This window comes from Anabrus simplex, unplaced genomic scaffold (genome assembly GCF_040414725.1).
Source record: "Anabrus simplex isolate iqAnaSimp1 unplaced genomic scaffold, ASM4041472v1 ctg00000124.1, whole genome shotgun sequence".
In the NCBI taxonomy this organism is placed as follows: Eukaryota; Metazoa; Arthropoda; class Insecta; order Orthoptera; family Tettigoniidae; genus Anabrus; species Anabrus simplex.
Window position 1 is genome coordinate 10,737 of NW_027130073.1, and position 21,781 is coordinate 32,517.

Genomic DNA, 21,781 nt, shown 5'->3' on the forward strand with positions numbered 1-21,781 from the left:
TTCAAGAATCCAGATCAGTGGTCTTGTCCAGGTCTTACACTAACTAGTGCAGAACAATGGTATTTCCTCAGGTAACTAGAGGCCCAAGGCCGCTTCATGGCTCTAACCTGGAGGTTTACACACTCAGACCCCCTTTGCTTGTCCTCCTATCACTGGTCCGTGGCTTTAAACTGGGGACTTACGCCCCCAGACCCCCTTTGCTCACTGATGATCTAATTCCTAAGTAGAGTGGTTGGCAGCATTGTGCTTCGTCGTCTGCGAGAAATAAACATAAGACAGTGATACCGCGCATAGATATTGGTGATGCAAGTGGTAACCGTGGTACTAATATTGCGTGAACACCACTATAATTTAAATTTAATAAAGGTTATTTTAAGAAACCTGATAACCTTATTTGAGAGTTAATGCACTACCAGTTTATGATCCTGGCAGGGTATGTACAGCATTCTTCCACATATCCTGTTGGCTGTCTGTTCATTTTAGTTGTCTTTGTTAAGTGTATTTTGTTTATCTTCCTTTGTTTGTTTATTATGTTACCATTTTTATGTGTATAATGTTACCACAAGTTACAGAATATTTGACCACTCTGAATTCTCTGTAGTATCCTTACTGCATGAAATGTTTAAACTAAATACTCACCTTGGCCTGTGGCTCCAGGTCCCTGCAAAAAATGAAGAGAACATAATGTAGAAAATTACCACAAACAAAATGACTAGCTGAAAGAATGCCCAATTACCGTTGCAATGGCACTGTGTATATGCATAAAGAAAGAACTAACAGTGTACATAGACCTGTACAATACACTCCCATGGGAGACTATGAAAGCTGGCATTGAAATATCAGCAGAATATTTTGACACTAACTCACAGATTCACAGGGCCATCAACCGGGAAATACAGTTAAATGCAACAACCAAAGCACTGTATTCTTTTAATAAATAATTATTAAAGGCAAATAAAGGATTTATTCATCATCATCATCTTCCTTCCAAGTATTGGGCCATGTGTCCTGTTACGGTCTTGCATTTTCATTTTTTTTTTTTTTTTTTTTTTTTTTGCAAGACATGAAAGTAATCAAATGTCCCTCCGACGGGTTGCTAGCCTGAAGGAAGTAAAGGATTTATTGAAATAAATAATGTTCTGTTTCTGGCTCATAAAGAGCAACCAAGTGCAATTCTGCTCATAAGTTGATTGCACAGAGACATCTACCAGGCTGGCATCAAATGATTTGCAGATACAGTTTTCACAAGGCACTGTGGAATACAGTTAAATGCAATGAATGCAGAATCTTGTTTTTCAAATAAATGAATATTTTAGGTGAATGAAAGAATACTGTAAAATAAATCATATTTTTCTAGCAATCCTCTGATGGGGACCTTTTTCTCCATGTATTAAGGTGATAGTATCAATGTTTTCTCAATATTCTGCATTACATGATTAATCATTTTTTTTCCTTGTGTTGTAAGTTAGGCTGGTCCTGTCATGGAGGCACTACCAAATACTTTAATACACCAATACTGGACAGCTCCATCTCAACAGCATTGAGTGGAGTGCGAACAGCGACGGTGGTGACATCTAGCATGTTGGTGTGAACTGCATACTTGTCTATGCCACAGTTGAGAGGAATGCACTACACTCATTGGAAATAGTTTTGTTAAAATAATTGAAAAATCACAATAATTAAGAATGAAATTTTTAAAAAAATGAAATGCCTCCTTCGTAAACCTCCAAACGAGCATTATATTAACCGTGCCTTTCGCTATGTCTTAAGAGTTATAAAGCAGAATTTGTTTGAGTATCCACCCAGCCTCTGGGGGAAATATTTAACAACTACTCTCTCCTCTTCTTTCTAGCCTTTTCTCAATTACCTAGCGGCGTGGAGGGATATATACCGCACTTACTATTGCGTGTTTCTGTGGTTGTTTTTTGTATGATGTGTTGTATATACTTGAAGACGCGTATGAATACGAACACAAATCCGTAGCTCTCGATCTACAGGAATTAACAGATGCTATTAAAATCTCCAACTCAGCCGGGAATCGTACCAGGTGCATCTGAACCAAAGGCCAGTACGCTGGCCATTCCATGGTGGTGATTATTTTAAGAGAAAGTCCAAGTGGCCAGCCATCCTCTATTAACACTAATCAGGAGGGAATTTGAAGAGATCAAGCACTCCGAAGAATTAAGGTACCGGTATCATAAATAGGTGAGGACGAGAGGGAAAGGGGGGGGGGGGCGAAGCGCTAACCATTCAGCCAAAGGAGGCAGATAACTTAGCAACGTCCATGATTTATTAAGATTCTGGGAAAGAGAAGCTGTAATTAAGGAACAGGAATTTTGGTCCATTATTTCGACTTCATATTCTTCTTCGGTACGGCTGATCTTCCCGAACTCTGCAGGGGAACTCACCTCACGGTGCTATCTCGCTTTTGCTGTACTTCGAATTTTCTGTTTTACCTATCAAGACAGAAATACATAATATATATATAAAACACATATTGGGATTACGAAAGTGAACTACGATGTTAGTGATAAGGAAGAAGTGTTCAGAATTTCCTAAAGTCTCTTTCACAAATGTATGCATGAAGAATTACCATACACACGTATTAAATTAGTTGGACTGGTGCTCAGTCCTATACCAATAATACACTGAAATAATTTTCTTACGCCGGGCTGAGTGGTTCAGACGGTTGATGCGAAGGCCTTCTGATCCAAGTTTGGCAAGTTCGATCCTGGCTCATTCCGGTGGTATTTGAAGGTGCTCAAATACGTCAGTCTCGTGTAGGTAGATTTACTGGCATGTAAAAGAATTCCTGTGGGACTATATTCCGGCACCTCGACGTCTCCGAAATCTGTGATGTACTTAATGCTACATAAAGAAAATTATTATTATCATTATTATTATTATTATTATTATTATTATTATTATTATTATTATTATTATTTGCGAATGAGCCCATACGGACTACGCAAAGTACTTAGAGACAGGCATTTTCATTATATTATTATTATTATTATTATTATTATTATTATTATTATTATTATTACCAGGTGAGTTGGCCATGCGTTTAGGGGCACGCAGCTGTGAGCTTGCATCTGGGAGAGAGTGGGTTGGAACACCATTGTCAGCAGCTCTGAAGATGGTTTTCCGTCACACCAGGCAAATGCTGGGGCTGTACCTTAATTAAGGCCACGGCCGCTGCCTTCCCATTCCTAGGCCTTTCCTATCTCATTGTCGCCATAAGATCTATCTGTGTCGTAGCGACATAAAACAAATAGAAAAAATATGGTTATTTTCTTACAGTAAAGAAAAGGTAACTGGATTCGCTATGTGCTTTACGTCGCAATGACACAGGTATGTCTTATGGCGACGATGGGATAGGAAAGGCCTAGGAATTGGAAGGAAGCAGCCATGGCCTTAATCAAGGTACAGCCCCGGCATTTGCCTGGTGTGAAAACTGGATTCGAAACTCATGGCCTTCAATTTTCAATATCAAGACTACCGCGATAACCATTACGCTACAGGCCCACAAGTTTTTGATTGTGAAATTTATGGTACTGTTTAACAATGTGGGCCCTCAAGTTTGAGTGTACTAGAGCTCCGTGTTTGTTAATATTATTGGTTGTATGTCTCACTAACATTTCAGTACAGTATTTGATTTATTTTCTTAATATAAGGGGCATAGAATGTAACCTCAACACAGATGCGAGGTTATTACTTTTTTTTAATACTTGCGTTCCTTATCAGTTCCCATGCCCATTATGTTGCTGGGTAATTGGTTCACCGCGTAACACTTTCCTTGGAATATAACTGCAATGTAAGGTTATTTAGTGACAAACACTGATACATTATAAACAACACGGCAGTGCGCCAAGAATCATACAGGTGGCAATATGTTATTGAAGAGTCGGTCACACCAAGCCATGTAGGTAGCAGCACTATCGACTTTCTCGCTGAAAACAGCAAGCTGTCCGGTATTGTCATAATAAAGTATTTGGCACTACACACTACTAGAAAAGAGCTGCTAGCAGCACTTCTCTACTGAGGAAGCATCATACAACTTAAGCCGTTGGTTTTCATACACAGCTTGACAGCTGGCGCTGAGTTGCTGGCTTGCTTGCTTGCTTTCTTTCTTTCTTTCTTTCTTTCTTTCTTTCTTTCTTTCTTTCTTTCTTTCTCTCTCTCTCTCTCTCTCTCTCTCTATCTCTTTACACTCAATCTCACCGTTAGCTTAACTGCTATACTGTACCAAATTTAGCCAAACACTACAGAAATCAGATGATATAGATGTTGATTCCCATAGGGAATCTGAAATATTTGTTCCGAATGAGTAAATTTATAATACCAATATATAAATTTTCCAGCTAACTCATTCCTGTTTGCCAGCGTTTCGCCCCCGTGTGCTCATTCGGAACAAATATTTCAGATTCCCTATGGGAATCAACATCTATATCATCTGATGGCCAAGCAGGCATCAATTTTTGATAAGGAGACAAAGTCTCTCATAGTGCATTGGCACTGCCGGTGGCTACAATTAGCCTACGCAGTGGCCTCCACGGTATGTACTAGCCAGCGTCTTGGTAGGTGTGCTAGGTACCAACTGATGAGCCCAGTCTAGCACACGGGGGCGAAACGCTGGCAAACAGGAATGAGTTAGCTGGAAAATTTATAATGTTCAATAACGGACCATTTAGATTGGTATTATAAATTTACTCATTCGGAACAAATATTTCAGAGGGAATCAACATCTATATCATCTGATGGCCAAGCAGGCATCAATTTTTGATAAGGAGACAAAGTCTCTCATAGTGCATTGGCACTGCCGGTGGCTACAATTAGCCTACACAGTGGCCTCCACGGTATGCACTAGCCAGCGTCTTGGTAGGTGTGCTAGGTACCAACTGATGAGCCCAGCCTAGTACACGGGGGCGAAACGCTGGCAAATAGGAATGAGTTAGCTGGAAAATTTATAATGTCCAATAACGGACCATTTATATTGGTACTACAGAAATCATGTGTACTTACTGACTGCAGCTGTGCTACTGACATTGTAGTTCATCTCAGAAGTTCAGAATGATGCTTAATTGAAAGTGGACTAACATCAATGGACACCAAAGAAGTGAAGTAGTCTTCTTCATTAGAAAATTTAACTATCGAAGTATAGTAGTGAAGGAATGTTTTCAGAAGCCCACTAGTCATGTTTTCACACTATTAATTACATTCATAATTTTGGTTAATTTCAGTTTAATGCCTCATTTCTAAAAAATATACCTAAATTTCAAATTATTAATGAAATAATAAAATTTCCTAAGTATATTGGAATATTTCTTTTTTTATAAATATTTATTGCAATTTTGCAAAATACTTGTCGCTACTAATTACGTTCTAATAACGGAAAGAAAACTGACAGTTCAGAGCAATACAATCATAACTAGCATTTTTGAAATAATTGAAATACACTAGTGACAATTCATATTTTACTAACTTCAAAGTATAAGTAGTCTGCATGGTGTGTCGACTTCCCTGTAATAGCCTTGTCAGATAATATTTACCAAGAATGATGAGGGTAGCACTGAATAATTCTTAAAGACGTTGTAGATAGAAAGTGTCATTAGAAGGAAGTCATGGATAGTCCTAGCATCAATGTATTTGGAATGTTAATTCAATTTTTTTTACTGTATATCTACTCATAATGGAGATAATGTTGGAAATAGAACTAGGTCTAAGACAATGCTTGGGTATCAAGGAAAGTTGTTCATGGATTGTCATAATTTTAGATAAAAAGATGAACTGAATGATTACCATAGAATGTTTAAATAAAATTGAGGGAAGTTCATATTCTACTGAAATGATCTGACCTGTACTCCAGTTAGCTGAGGCATCAACCAGCCTCAAGCCATATAAAGATGAATTATCTGAAAATTATGGTGCAGAAATCTGTAAGATTAAAAAAAAGAAGGAAGTGGTTAGACACTGTGCAAAGAGACCGGAACCACTCTGAAACTACAGCCTAAGCTTGACAGAGATGTCATGTCAAGAAGATGGACCACCAGACAGCAGTCTAGGAGTGCTTCCAGACTTCTGAGAACAAGACACAGGGATAGACCAATAGAGAAGTAGACTGAACAAATGAGAAGAATGAGGGTTTGATCCAACAGGATGTTGTCTTAAGAGTAGATAAAGTTCATTTGCCCCACTCAGATAAATGGATTCTGCGGATGGTGAATGTGATATCATTTGAAAATTGGATTTAGTAGTTGCCGATACTTGGTGTGTTAGGATCAGGCATTGCACTAGTACTGTAGCACTTCCGAAATTGTAAAACCCTTCCTTATCTCTGGCACTGTCTGTTCTTCTTTGGTCTTTAAAAATGATTGGTGCACATCATTCATTTTCTATGGATAAAATTTCTCGGGTAAGTTAATCATTTTCCTTATTTTTATTTAAGAGATATAAGGAAGATCTGGGTTAAGCAATAACTACTGTAATAATGGCCCATAAAAATCATACTATTATTATCTGTTACTTACCTCACACAAGAAAATTGGTATTTCTTTAATTCTGAAAGAGAAAATAGCATATAATTATAAACAGCACCATGGTCAGATATTTCTGGGATCTTTGGTCCCTGGCTCATTCTGCATATTGGCCGAGGTTTAAGGCCAGATACCCTTGCTGATACCACACGCCCAGGATTGACTTGCAATTGAACCTTGGTATCAGGTTGCCTGTGGTTGAGGTCATTAGATATATCATCACCAATAAGCCTTATCCGTGATTCCAGTTCTTTACTCATATCATTTATATACTTAAGAAAACATTAATCTACAATAATACTGCCTTGTGGAACCTGCCTTTTAATAATTACATGATCTAATAATGCTTCACCAAATCTATTTCCCTGAGATTTGTTTTCTAGAAATTTAGCCACCCATTCAACTACCCTTTTGACTAGTCCAGCAGTACTCATTTTCACCATCAGTCTGCCACGATCCATCTTAAAGTCATAACCATAACAACCTACCACCATAGTCACTTGTCTGGGTTGAAAGCAAGCAGCTAAGCAACTTCACTTATCACCCCCGCCTCCCAAATGGCTGAAGTGGATCGATATTTATCTTTTAGTGTTGAATCTTAGGTTCAAATTTTGGTGACTGAATATGAATTTTTCCCTGTTTGATTACAGACAAGACATGTTTCTCCATACTTTAAATTAATAAATAATATTTTAGTTAGTGTTACAAATCCATTATTACACTAGGGTCGAAAAGTTAAGCATAAGTTACGAGTAAGCAGGGTAACAAGAAATAGACCGCAAATCGCACGACATATGCACCTACCAACCTTATGTGTTCGCTCTGTATAGGAAAGGAGTGTTCCCTGCTTTGACTAGCAGCGTAACCGCAACGTAAACACAGCCAGTGCCTGCGCCCCATATTCCCTCAGTTGTGTTTGCCTTGTTGTAGTGTGCGGAGTGTAGCCTTGTGGTGAATGTGACAACATAATGGTACAACAATGCCATTTGGACCCTGTTTTGCAGGGTAGAATACTCGGTCGCTGGAAGCAGGCCAGACACAGACCGAAGTCGCCGTATCCTTGAATGTGCCACAAAGTGTCATTTCCAGGCTTTGGAGATAATTTCGAGACACAGGAGATGCTAGTCGTAGGCCAGTACCAGGTCGACCAAGGATAACCACCACACAGCAGGACCGATATCTGTTCTTAACCGCCCAACGAAATCGGAGTGGATCTGCAAGACAATTGTTGGCGGAGATTGCAGCCATCTCAGGGATTGCTGTTTCCCAGCAAACTGTGTACCGGAGGCTCAGAACAACAGGGCTGTTTGCCCGACGTCCAGCAGTATGGGTCCCGCTCACTCCAGCACAGAGATGGGCTCGTTTACTGTGGAGCTCTCAACATCAAAACTGTACCATGAATGAATGGAGGCATGTGCTCTTCACAGATGTATCCTGCTTCAGTTTGCAGAACGATTCCCGTTGCACATTAATCTGGAGAGAACTGGATAGCCGATATAACCACAGGAATCACAGGAACATCGTGGTGCCATGGTGTGGGGCGGCATCATGTTGAATGGCTGTACGGACCTGCACATCTTCATGGGTGGTCCGAAGAACACTGTTAACACTCAGAGATACAGGGATGAGGTACTGAGACCACATGTTCGACTCTTCAGAGGTGAGGTTGATCCAGACTTCCTCTTAATGGACGATAATGTCCGAAGACATTTATCGCATGGACTGGCCAGTGAGGTCTGAGGATCTGAATCCTATAGAACATGCCTGGGATACATTGGGGAGGTGAATTGCATCCCGTCAGCCTCCACCAAGGACCCTCCAAGACCTTCGCATTGCCCTTTCGGAGGAATGGGGTTGACTGCCCCAAGAGCTCTTGGACCATCTGATAGAGCGCATGCCACGTCGCTGAGAAGCATAGGTGGCTGTTAGGGGTAACCATACACCCTATTAACAGCATATTTTGTTGTGGAAGACATTGTCAATTTTGCTAGTTGTTGTCAAAGACGTACCTTAGCTATCAGAACCTTTCTGACACTGTTTCTTTGGACAAGTTGTGTGACATATAGTGTGCGATTTAGCTCCCATTTGTTCAGCAATCCGTCTGACATTCCTATCAAGTGGTATGGCTCGTTAAGTAATTATGCTTAACTTTTGGACACTAGTGTAGAAAAATCACACTTGTAATAATATAATATAATATGAATATAGTAAAAAGAATGTTGGCATGTTCAAATGCACAAGCAGAGTATCTAAGACAGAAATAATACTTTCTTTACCCGCTAAATTGCGTGCCACATCCTCAACATTACTTCAGGTCAGAACATTATACATTTACGAAATGCAGATATTTTATCAATGTCTGTGCCAGTTTTGTCAGCTCTATGAAGTAAAGCAGTGATTCTCTGTGTAAATCTCAGTTTAAATGAAATAGTCTCACTGAATGAGGTACAAGAACTGCTGGTGCAAGATAAACCAGGGTAATTATCCTGCCGGGTATCATATAGGGGCCTACACAGGCATGGAAAAACTTTCTATTACTTAAATGATTCTATCTCTAAAGCAGAGCCCTTAATTTATGCATGTCCTCAAACATGTGACTTCATTTACTTCCATTCTAGTCACAGCAGAAGCATTAAACAATTCTTCATTTGTGGAATGTTGTCTTATTGTTTTAGAAATTTTAACATTCTTTCCCAATGGATTTTTCCTACCTGATATTCTTATCTCTGCTTATTTTCAGTCTTGTGTTGTGCTTCATGTACACACCCTCTACCTGTTCACCTTTGCATTGTCTCACATGGCATTTTTCTGTTTATGAACATGGTAATTACAAACTAAACTGATAAATCCAAGTAACTCGTGCTAGTACAGTATTATATGTTATCAAGCAGAGGGTATCTGGCAATGCTGGCATCACTCCCGATAACATAATGGCATATCTAAAGGGACTGATACCTACATTTTCATTATCTCCTGCCATGATTATCATTCTACCACAGTGCAAACTGTTCTTGCTATAGTCACATTTTTATCATGTTATATCATAAAGCTACCCAGCTATTGCTTCATTAACCTTAGTTGGGTAAAATACCAAGATAATTCTGGTCAGAATTTAACCTTTCTAGCAGAATGGGGATTTGTTGCACTAGAAGATAAAAACTGCCTCAGCTCACCCACTTGTGGCAGTCTTCTCCTAGACCATCATTGTGCATTTCAAACAGATATTGTTATTTATTGCCCTTCATTCTTCTCCCATGTTTGAGCCTGTTTTCAGATCCATCAGTGCTAAGGGAGCTCAAGTTTAGTGCTAGTTCACATGCTCTTATAGTTTTAGTGATATTCTGTCACATTTACTATGGTTAGAGTGCTTTTTAATTCTTAAAATGCCAACTTAACTCCTCAAGCCGCCAACTTAATCTCGAGCAGCTCACTTTCTAGATTGTATTTAAATTGAAGCTGGACAGAGATTTAGGTACCATCAAGGAAAATAACTCTTAATCTAAAATCTACAAAATAATATTTGTGCTGATGAATTATATGTTTGGCCCCTGTGAACCACAATAATTTTAGAACTATGTATGCTGAGATCATGCCCAATGTTTTTCGGTAATATTATGTGATGACTGCAACTCAGGATTGTCCATAACCACTCGCAATATTTGTAAATATATCTCATTTGAGTAAGTTTCACATTTGTTTCAGGTATATGTTTACAAAACGAGCAAGGTATTTGAATGGGGATATAGATGGTGTTGGTAGTTTGTTATTTGTTTTATGAGGAAGTACAACTAGCTAATCATCCTCTTTGAACAAATGGAGTGGAAGAGAAATTTAAAATAAAACAAAATTATGAAATGAATGACAAAATAAAACAATAATGATTGTATAGAGCTGAAAAGATCACTAAGGAATCAAAAGGAAACAGTCTGAAAATGTTCATTTGTAATTTCCAGGAAAGACTGAATTTTAAAAAGCTCTGTAGGCACTGTTCATGTATCCCCTGTAGAATTGTCAATGAAATGTATATATCACAACAATTTGAACCTGTGCCTTGCTATTGTTTGAGGGAATATACAGGTTTCTAAAAATCCATCCCTGGTGAAATAGCTCTTCAGGGTTAGTTATTGAATCATCCTTATCAACATTACAAGCCCCAAGAACACAAACTTCCTCCCGTCGCTGGCTCCCACTTCCCAGGGTGTGTCCTCGGTTTCAGGAGGTGCCAATAATACATTCTCATTGTGTCGTCAAGAAATAGCAGAAAAGCAGAACATGCTCTATCTTATGGAAGCGCTTCTACAGTAGATTTTTCTCTGTCCGTCTTCCACCTTCTTCTAAGTTTTCATCTTCATTTCCGTCTTCCATCTTCTGGCCATCTTCCAGCTTTTTCTGGCCATCCTCTATTTTATTTTGGTCTACTTCCATCTTCTCATTTCCTCTCCCATCTTTTTTGGCTGCCTTCTATGAGGGTAATCCCACAAGCAGCATCTCCTATTTTTTTATAAATACAGAACTCTGTTCGTGTGGCTGTTGGTCACAATATTGTGAAGTGTGTTTCCCATGCTCGTATATAAACATGAGGATGCCACGCAGAGGCACTCAGTCTTCGCTTGGCAGCTGTTGAGAACGGAGCTCTCGTTGGATGTTACTGCCAAGTGCGAAGTGCATGCAGTTATTTGGTTTTTGAACATAAAAGGTACTGAACCGATTGAAATTCATCGCCAATTGAAGGAAGTGTATAGTGAATCATGCATGGATGTCAAACATGTTTGTAAGTGGTGTAGAGAATTTGCAGCCGGTCCGACTGAAATTCATGATGAACAAACGAGCGGGAGACCGTCAATTTCTGTTGAGACAGTCGTGAAGGTTGAGCAAATCATGCGTGAAGATCGGCGGATCACCCTGATTGATCTCTGCACTTTGGTTCCTGAGGTTTCCCGAAGTCCCGCACACAGAATTTTAACAGAAAAGTTGAAATACCGGAAGGTGAGCGCAAGATGTGTGCCACGCATGCTGACTGAAGACCACGTGCGGCAACGAGTTGATTCTTCCCGCGCATTTCTTCAATTCTTTGCAGCCGAACAGGACAACTTTTTGGACTCAACTGTCATGGGTGACAAAACCAGGGCATTCCACTTTACACCTGAGACCAAGCAGCAATCACGCCAGTGGCGGCATCCCTCTTTGCCAAAGTTGCAGAAATTCAAGCAAATCATCACCATAAGACATATTTGTGTTTGTGTGATGTAAAGCAACTAGCAAAAAAAGAAAAAATTCAAGCAAACACAGTCTACTAGTAAAGTCGTGACAACTGTGTTTTTGGATCGAAAAGGGGTATTGTTGGTTGACTTTATGCCCACTGGGACCACAATTAATGCTGACAGGTACTGTGAGATCCTGAAAAAACTCAGACGGGCAATACAGAACAGGAGAAGAGGAATGTTGAGCAAGGGCGTAAACGTTCTCCATGACAACGCTCGCCTGTATGTTGCCCGCTATACCTTTGCTCTCCTGAAACAATTTCAGTGGAACATTATCACCCACCCACCCTATAGTCCCAACATGGCACACAGTGACTATCACTTGTTCCCTAAGTTGAAAGAAAATTTGGCTGGAATGTAGTACAGAAATATTTAAAATAGTCATATTTGAATCAGTCTTGTCAATACATTTATTAATGAAAGAAAATTATTTATTCAACCAAACATGTTTTATTCTTTGCTCTGACCACTGATGAAGGGAATGGTTAAATTCCTGAAACATGTTTGGTTGAATAAATAATTTTCTTTCATTAATAAGTGTATTGACAAGGCTGATTCAAATATAACTATTTTAAATATTTCTGTACTACATTCAAACTAGTCAATATGGATCAAACAATCATTTTAACCATTATGGTTAAGATTATCAACATTTGGCTGGAAAGCAATTCGGCACCGACAATGAGGTGAAAGATGAGGTTCACAACTTCCTGAACAGCATGGCAGCGCGCTGGTATGACATGGGCATACAAAAACTGTAACAGCGTCCACAAAATTTTATCGACCAAAATGGTAATTATGTAGAAAAATAGCTAAATGTTCAAGCTGTAAAATGATGTAAATCATTGTAGAAATCAACAGGTCTATGTATTTATAAAAATAATAGGAGACCTTATTTTTGGGATTACCTTCGTATCCTCTTATGGCCATCTTGCATCCTCTTCTGGCTCTCTCTCATCTCTTTTATCATTCTTTCCTGGCTTCTTTCCTTCTTCTGGTTTTCTTCCATCATCTTATAAACTTCTTCCAACTTCTCAGTAATCATCTTCTGGTCTTCTTTGAAGTCCTTTATCATCTCGAAGAACACATTTAACTGAGCCTCCATTTGTGTGTTCCCTCTGGCCTCAATGGGAAGCAGAATTTACCGCAAGAAGAAATATGTGACACACACACAATTCTATTCAGCCATGAATGACTGCACTTGCTGATTGCTGCCTGCCCTCCTCGCACAGTAGGTAGTCCAGCTCGATGAGACTGCTATAATCCTTATCGACAGGGTCGTCTTGCTTCCACTAACATTCTGCACACCAGCTACAGAACCAGGCCTGTTGACCCCGAGAACACACGATGACAGTTCCAGAGAAATACCACCACTCAGTGAAGTACCAGTACTCAACAACAGCAACTCGGCAGTATTAGCCAGTGACAGTCAACACTGCTCATGCCACAGTACTCTCTGTACTCCAACACGCCGATACTCAGCCACGCACGCGACACTTCTTGTTCAGACACTGGTGGGTCACTGAATTCCAACACCGGCTGACTGTTTGCAGCTATAGTTTATCCACCATGTGGCTCTCCTGTTTCAGGAGTGCAGAGAGCAACCAGATGTAGGAAACGATAGAGGATGCACTTACTGGTTCCCCCCAGGAAATACATAAGGTGGCTATGGCAGGGCTGGTGTACAACAGATGGTATTTTCTGAGACCAAAGAAAATTCATTGTTGAATACATGTAAACAATAGCAAAACTGAACTACTGTTTAATTAAAAAATGTGTTAAGAAACTGGCTTACAAGCTTACATTCTGTTATGGAATAAACAAAAAATACTTGAATAGGAATGGATGACAGGATTCATAATATCGCTCTCAAATGCAATTTTATTTAACGGAAATAAATATCACATGAGAATACATTCACTTCCTTGTGAAATTACTTTATTGTCACTGTAAGTCACAACACACAGTTATACACACTAGCAAGTGACACTACAACACTTAATAGCGGAGTACCCTGAAGTTGATTCTGACAAGTACAGATATCAACAACACTGACTCGCGCACTATAACACACGCTCTCTTGAACTCACCGCCTCCACCTCAGAGCCCACAGTCACTCGCAATCTATCACTTGCCTTTGAGTCCACCCTGACTGACTCACCGACAGCTCGATATATATACTGTTCGATCAACCGTTTAGAATTATCGATTTCTGGAAGGGTTCTTACAACACACTAATGGAACACACTCGAAACATCAATCGTCCAGCTAGTTGAATGGAGTACTCGAACTTCCGTTACTGTTTACCAATACACATGGAAATTTCTCCAACATTCCTAATGTCTCCACATGTATCTGGATAATAAACCTTACAGTAAGTTTCTAGAACTCTTCATATATACCAAATTATAGTAGAATAAGGTAGCGTCCTAGTGTAGGCACTCCAGTATATAACACAACAACTTCGCAAAGAAATATATATGAATTGTCCTTTAAATCCTTTAGAAGAGAGATGTGTTCATTACCAATGCCAGGGACCCACCATCCCACCCAAAAAGGTATGTTTACTTTTATAATACAACGAAAGTTTTGATGCACCATCGACCATTAGCTGGCCAGCTACGAGCATGGCCATTGGACGACATGAAGTCATTCCCATAATTCTTAACTGGCTGGTTCCTTTACCAACCCATGCAGAATAAAAACACACCAAGAAACATGCCAAGAAAAATATGTAATTTAGTAGATGTAACCTATCTTTCCAAATCCAGGCCAAGCTCTGTCATGAGAACAGTGGCACCCTTTGGGGGCCACACTCCCTTATAGAGGCTCTGAACTATTGCCGTGGTGCATACTGCCCGCACGGCAGGAAAAATAAAATGTAATTTAGTAGCTGTAACCTATCATTGCGAATCCAGGCCAAGCTCTGTCATGAGAACAGTGGCCCCCTTTGGGGTCCACACTCCCTTCAAGAGGCTCTTAACTATCGCTGCAGCGCATACCGCCTACACGGCAAGAAAAAGAGTAATTTAGTGGTTGTAACCTATAACATATTTCGCAAAACAGTCCGTTGGAAATTTCCTTAACAGTTGGCGACAGTTTGCAGATCGTTGGTAAATCGTAAAGGACACTCCTATCGGCGATCCCATGAACTAAAATTAAAAGAGCATCACCAACCGCCGAGCTTCCATGTACAGCAAGCGGAGTGAGTGGAGTGCCTACACTAGGGCTATGCCTAGAATAAATCTAATATACGACTATTATAGAGTTTTCTACCGCTTTCGACTATATAGATTTTGAGGTTAAACTTATACACAATAGGTATTTGAGGTTATACAAATTTATAATACATATTTACAGGGAAATCATGTATTAGTGACATTTAACATTTAATAAAAGATAATTCAGCATTTAATAAAATATGACCAATGTATACCAACACAATAATTGAAGGTTTTACACTGGTTACGATGTCATACCTATGACAATAAACATCATCGTGACCTGTCCATAAGAATGCTGAGGTCCACAAGTTAAAGCAGGGCAACTATATTTAACAAGGGACTGCAAAAACGTGCGAGTGTCTGCATTCCAAACACCAAGAAATATAGTAGTGTTGCTCAAAAACAAATAAGGCAGATTGGGGTGCAACTCTTCCCAAAGTTGGCATATTTGTCAAGATTATTGCAGTAATCAGAGCAACTGGGATCCATTATCCTCCAATGTTTGTGTTTAACCCAGAATGTTGTATGGTATAATGCCAGGGTTGATTAGTGCTGCTACAGAGTGGTCAAGCAAGCTAACCTTCCTAAAGTTTTTGTGGAATTTTATTAAATATGTAAAGCCCTCTAAAGGTGACCATGTTCTGTTATTGATGGACTATCTCTTTTTTCTCTGAAGTCTTCCTATAATCAGTTAGTACTGTACATTCATAGTTTGTCAATTGTCCAGTACAAATGGTATGGGTGAAATTCAGGGGAAAACCTTTTCTTATATACTGAATCCTGGGAATTAAATGGATGCTTTTTGATTTCAAAATTAATTTCAAATATATTTTTACAGCTATTTCCCTTTTTCATTCCCTGTGTTCCAAGATACATGATCATGTTTTACCACAGAACACTGTGTACTTTGCTACAAATTACACTTTAAACTTTTAATAGGACTCTCAATTAGAAAAATAAAAACAGGAAGCATTTATAGAATTAGGAACAGCTACCACTGAAAATTAAAGAAATGTAAAAGATATTTCAGGGTACAATAATCTGGAATAAATCTAGATCTTAAGATAAATAGAAGCACTTCCTTCTGTTGCTGCGGTACTTACTCAGTGGATATACTGTAGTGTGCTGCAACAAAAATTAAAACTAATTAAACAATGATTCTAAAGTTCATTAAACTGATGTTCTAACATGGCCGCTACAAATGGGATACTTCAGTCTAGTTTCCAGTTAGGACATCAGATAATGAAAAAGATCTTATGAATTACAGTTCCATGCAAATTAATTGTAACATGACAGGTAGTTACAAAACTTTGTTAATTAATTTGTAAAGAAAGGAGATGGGAAAACGGAAGCCCTCACATTTATGATAAATGTTTCGGAAATGAGGTTTGAGAAAGCAAATGCACTGCTGGCCATTAAAATTTAAAAGGATGTGAGGCTTCACAAGCAGACTTCTTGGATATAATGCCCGTGATACACAGGTGACTATGACCTACCCGCTACTACATGACGCGGTACCAAGAGGGACGGTATCTCCACCCATGCTTCCATGATGTGTACCCAGAGTTCATGGGTTGTAGCTCTAAAGAACCAGAGAAACAAGGAAATGCCATTTGGTCCTTGTTTCAATGACGGTGAAATCCTGACATTCACCTCCCCGGGGTAGAGAGGGGGCAACGACTGCATATAAAAATAATATTTTATATGCAGGCGGCTAACGAATGAAGGGACCGATTATCTCCCGGTATAAGGAGATCCCCTATACCAAGTGCCAACAGTCTCTTTGAGAGTGGATGAGCGGGTATGGGTAAGGGCACTCTATTGTCCTGGGGACAAGAAATTGTTCCCAAAGGCGGAGGAACCAGTTTGGTCAACGGCATTAGGATGCAGAAGGCAACGGGAAACCACTGCATTAAAGATCCTGAGAGATATTCCAATAATCCACATGGCATGGCTGCAACGTCAAGATCGGAGCTGGCCGTGTGGGTCATTTACCTCCATTTGGAGATGACGGCTTAAGAAGAAGCTGCTGGTGCCATTGACCACATTTTTCGATTCGTGAGAGATACAAGGAAGCTTTGTGACAGGGTGGTTATCCAAGAACAGTCAAATGATGTGTGGGCCACAAAAGTCTCCAACGCCTCTACAAAGTAACAGTTGCTGGTCTGTGTAGCAGCAATCGCAGCCCATACCACAATCCTAAGTGCTGGACCACCATGATGGAGCATAATGCAGGACTGGGCCACAAATGTGCCACAGTGCCACTAGACTCAGACGCTACCATAGAGGTGCTGCAAGAAGAGGGGAGTTCATCAGAGGAGATAATGGGATACCATTCATCCCTCCAGGCCTGACGTTCCTCACACCACTGCAGTTGCAGGCATGTGTGGTTAGATGTCACAGACTCTTGCAGTAAAGGATACATGGATAAAATGCCCTGCTACTGGAGATGGTGGTAGGCCATGAGTGAGAAGCACAGAATATGTGCCACATGCTTGAAATCCTGAGTGAGGATGCTCGATGTGGCTGTACAGACTGTAAACACCATACACACTTGATGTCTGACCTCATGCTCATTGGTACCACATGATGGAGCCGTTGACTTCCTGTAAATCACCCAGTTCATCACTTCTTGACCCATTGATTGCATGTCTTCTTAACAATTACTACATTTCTTCCATACAAGAATATATTTTGCTGTAAAATAATGTACAGTTGTGATAGGCCAGGATTCTCCCATAGTCAAAGGTAGAAATCTCTTTTATGATAATGTTTTTCAATGCAGCACATTAACTCCGTCTGTGCACAAGAACAGCATGGAAACACATTGAAACTCAATCACTCCTAATCTTCACTTATATGACAGTTATTAGTGTCACCATTGATACACATGCTACGTCATTGCTTTCCCCGAATGAGGGGACCAACAGATGGATGATTCTTGGTGTTGCCTTAATGACCAGCTGTGTATGAATGAAGGAAGGTTAGAGAGGTAAGTCAGTAATATCAAACTCAAAAGCACTTAGTTTTCTGCAAACATTTAGGGTGTTTTCTGAAAGGAATAGATCAGTCTATATTCTCCAAAACAGATAACATCCTGGAGAGGACTAAATGAGACATGCATTATGAATTTACTGGATCTTGTATGGAGGAAACAGAAGAATACATCTGAAAGAAAAACAGGTGAATCTACTCTACCAGAAATCATGCAGTCATTGGTTAATTGTCTCCTGTTCCAAGAAATTCTTGCTTTAACAGAAGAGATACATCTGTAAGGGTACAGTAGTCTCCTCAAGTTTTTCACTCTCAACAAGTAAATGTCCCATATTCTCACACTCACAACTATAAGGATATACTGTAGTTATTCACTAACAGATTATAAAAATAGGTCAGAACAAAGGAGATCGGATGGGAAAAGTGAAACCAGCAGATGGGACCTCTTGGAAAGATATAAAAATGTACACCAAATAGAAGTGTTGGCAAACCAATATTATGCTATTCTTGTTTACAAAAGCCTTGTTCAGTACACCAGTAGATCATTATGTAGCCCTCACTCCCAGCAGGTGGGGGACGCAGATGTAGAATACACCTGCGGTATACCCTGCTTGTCATTAGAGGCGACTAAAAAGGGCGACCTAGGCGCGGACATAGATTGCAGTTCGGTATAATGTGTTGGACCTCCTGTGGATGGGAAAGGCTGAATACATCCACAGGTAATCCCTGCCTATCATAGAAGGCAACTAAAAGGGTCATGTGGCCATGGTCCCCTCTTTACTTTTTTTTTTCTTTTTCCGAGGGGCAGTTGTAGACCATTTCAAAATTTTTATGTGCGTGCTGCTCAGAGATGGACCTCCTACGTGTGTGATTATGCTCGAAAGCCCGTGTCAGCAACCACCCAGGAAGTGGCGGGTGGGAGTGTCATGTACCCAGGCAGTAGTATCCGCCTGACAACACAGGTCCCCGCAGAGCCGAATGCCAGAAGGACATATTCTTTTTAATTATTTTTATTTATTTTTACTTATATTCAGTGCTCTGTACATGCTATGGGGTTCATGCTATTGCGGGTAACTGGAGAAAGGGAGTCCTCATGCTCATTGCCTCAGTCCTCCCGTATTAGGCATCGTCCAACATCGGACCCTGGGGAGGACCGGCTATGTTCAGGTGGGTATTGCCTTGGCTGCTTGGTTCGGCTACAGAGACCCCTGATCGGAGTGGGTGGCATTTGGGCAGGATGATTTCGGGCATGGCATTGAAACAACTTCCGCCTGCCACCTCAGGTAGTTCGCTACCCAAGTCTTCAACTTTTGATTCCCTAAGGGGGGCAACCCCTTGGGAACAAGCGCAGCGTATTGGTCTGGGTTCCGGCTTCCATAGGTTCCTGGTTGCTACCAGAACCAATGGGCAAGATATCAAACTGGTTAAATCTATTCTATTCTATTTTTTTTTTTTTTTTTTTTGCTTTACGTCGCACAGACTCAGATAGGTCTTATGGCGACGATGGGAGAAAGAAGGGCTAGGAGTGGGAAGGAAGTGGCCGTGGCCTTAATTAAGGTACAGCCCCAGCATTTGCCTGGTGTGAAAATGGGAAACCATGGAAAACCATTTTCAGGGCGGCCGACAGTGGGGTTCGAACCTACTATCTCCCGAATACTGGATACTGGCTGCACTTAAGTGACTGCAGCTATCGAGCTCGGTAATCTATTCTTTTTAGTCATTACATCGAAGGTGTCTGTGGTGAACTTGAGGATCTGAAGAAGATGTGCAATGGTGGTTTGCTTCTGAAGACGAGCACTGCGCTCCAAGCACCACATGGCGATATCGTATTCTTTCAGTCCTGCATCAACGGAGATTCCGAGGTCACTTGCTGGTATTTATTGTGAATTTTTTGTCCCTCCGTCTATTCCGTGTCCGAGTAGGGAGGATATATTCGCAATACCATGTTCAGGAAAATGGGGTCCCACAGGGATCGGTCCTTGGTGTCACTCTGTTCGCGATTGCCATAAACAGTATTGTTGCTGCTGCTGGTTCAGCAGTAATACCGTCCCTCTATGTGGACGATTTTGCTCTACACTGTAGCTCGTGCAATATGGCAGTCGCATAGCAACAATTACAGCAAGCTATTACGAGAGTGGAACAGTGGGCCTTAGAACATGGCTTTCGGTTTTCCGTGGTTTCCCATTTTCCTCTGTTGTCCACTTTTGTCGGCTCCGTACTCTTCATACACAACCCGAGCTTTATTTAGGAAATGTCGTTCTTCCAGTTGTTGACACTTACCGATTTCTTGGGTTCCTTTTCGACAGCAAATTATCATCATGAGAGCCACACGTGCGGCAGTTAAAAGTGCAATGCACTAAGAAGCTGAATATCATGAATTTTCTTAGCAGCACTAATTGGGATGCTGACCGTACGGTGCTCCTATGATTCTATAGGGCACATATTTTACCCCGGTTAGACTACGGCAGTGCAGCATATGGCTCAGCAAGACCAAGTATCCTTGCAAAGCTGAAAAACATCAACCACAGTGGGGTTAGGTTGGCGATGGGAGCTTTTTGTACAAGCCCCATTGCCAGCCTGCTCACAGAGTCTGGTGTGTCGCCTTTGCACCTGAGGCGCCAGCAGCTCCTACTTTCATTTGCTGCAAATTTGTGACAGATGCCACTCCATCAAAGCTACCCTTGCATGTTCAACAATGGCAACCATTTGCTGTACGCTGCTTGTCCTCGAGCAACGCAGCCGGTTGGAATATGCTTGGATAGTAGTTACATATTGTTTCATGTACCTTCGGTTCCTTGCCTTGTCAGACAACTAAGTTGGGTACCTCTGTGGGTAGTACGGCGACCTGAATTAATCCTGGATCTGCACACTGGCCCGAAGGAAAACACGGACCCTTCAATTTATCAGAGGCTCTTCCTGTCCGTAGTTGGCCGATATCCAGGTTCAGTCTTCGTCTACACAGATGGTTCAAAGACAGAAACGAAGGTGGGCTGTGCGTTTGTTGTCGACAATGATAGGTTTCTTTTTGCTCTCCCAGAAACCTGTAGTGTGTTCACAACAGAGCTCTATGCCATCTGTGAAGCTCTGCGGTACGCAATGCCCGATGAGCGCGACACTTTCTTCTGTGTACTGACTCCTTGAGCTCGCTACAGTCTATTGATACTTGTTTCCCTGAGCACCCTCTGCTACAGCAGGTCCAGGACCTACTGGCCGGGTGTTCGAATGCCGGTACCAGAATCATGTTTATGTGGCTCCCAAGCCACATGGGTGTAGAGGGAAATGAATTAGCAGATAAGGCTGCCAAGGAGACAGTTACACTGCACCCGTTGCCTTTCAAGGTTCCAGCAAGTGATATTCGCACTCAGCTGAGACATCTGGTTATGTCCCATTGCGAGATGGAGTGGCAGGCCATTCTATTTCCAAATATGCTGAGAGCGATAAAAGGAACAACTAAGGTATGGAGGACATCCCTTCGTGCTTCGCAGAGGGAAGCAATGGTATTATGTCGTCTTCGGATTGGCCACGGTATCCTGACTCACTCCCATCTATTGAAAGGAGAACTCCCTCCGGTGTGTACTTGTGGCGATCATTTTACCTTGCTACACATCTTTACGGAGTGTGTAGACCTGGTTGCTCTGCGCCGTAGTCTTAACCTCCCGAGTACAATCTCCCTTATCTTGTGAGATGACGAGCAATCAGCAGACCTCGTCATCCGCTTTATCATGTGTGATGATGTCCTTTGTGCTAGTGTATTTGTATCAACTGC

General features: G+C 40.9%; 1 long non-coding RNA gene across 5 annotated transcripts in view; it reads right to left on the minus strand.

The window, feature by feature from the left end:
- Positions 1 to 639: 639 nt before the first annotated feature.
- Positions 640 to 21,781, minus strand: part of LOC137503445 (uncharacterized) — a 282,266-nt gene continuing 261,124 nt past the window's right edge. For 3 of the 5 annotated variants that reach the window (XR_011019131.1, XR_011019129.1, XR_011019126.1), the window contains one exon: positions 15,019 to 16,146. This is a non-coding gene — a long non-coding RNA (uncharacterized lncRNA). Of the gene's footprint in view, positions 662 to 6,530; positions 6,562 to 13,746; positions 14,153 to 15,018; positions 16,147 to 21,781 lie in introns of those variants that run through there. The other 2 variants (XR_011019127.1, XR_011019128.1) reach the window with 2 other exon arrangements.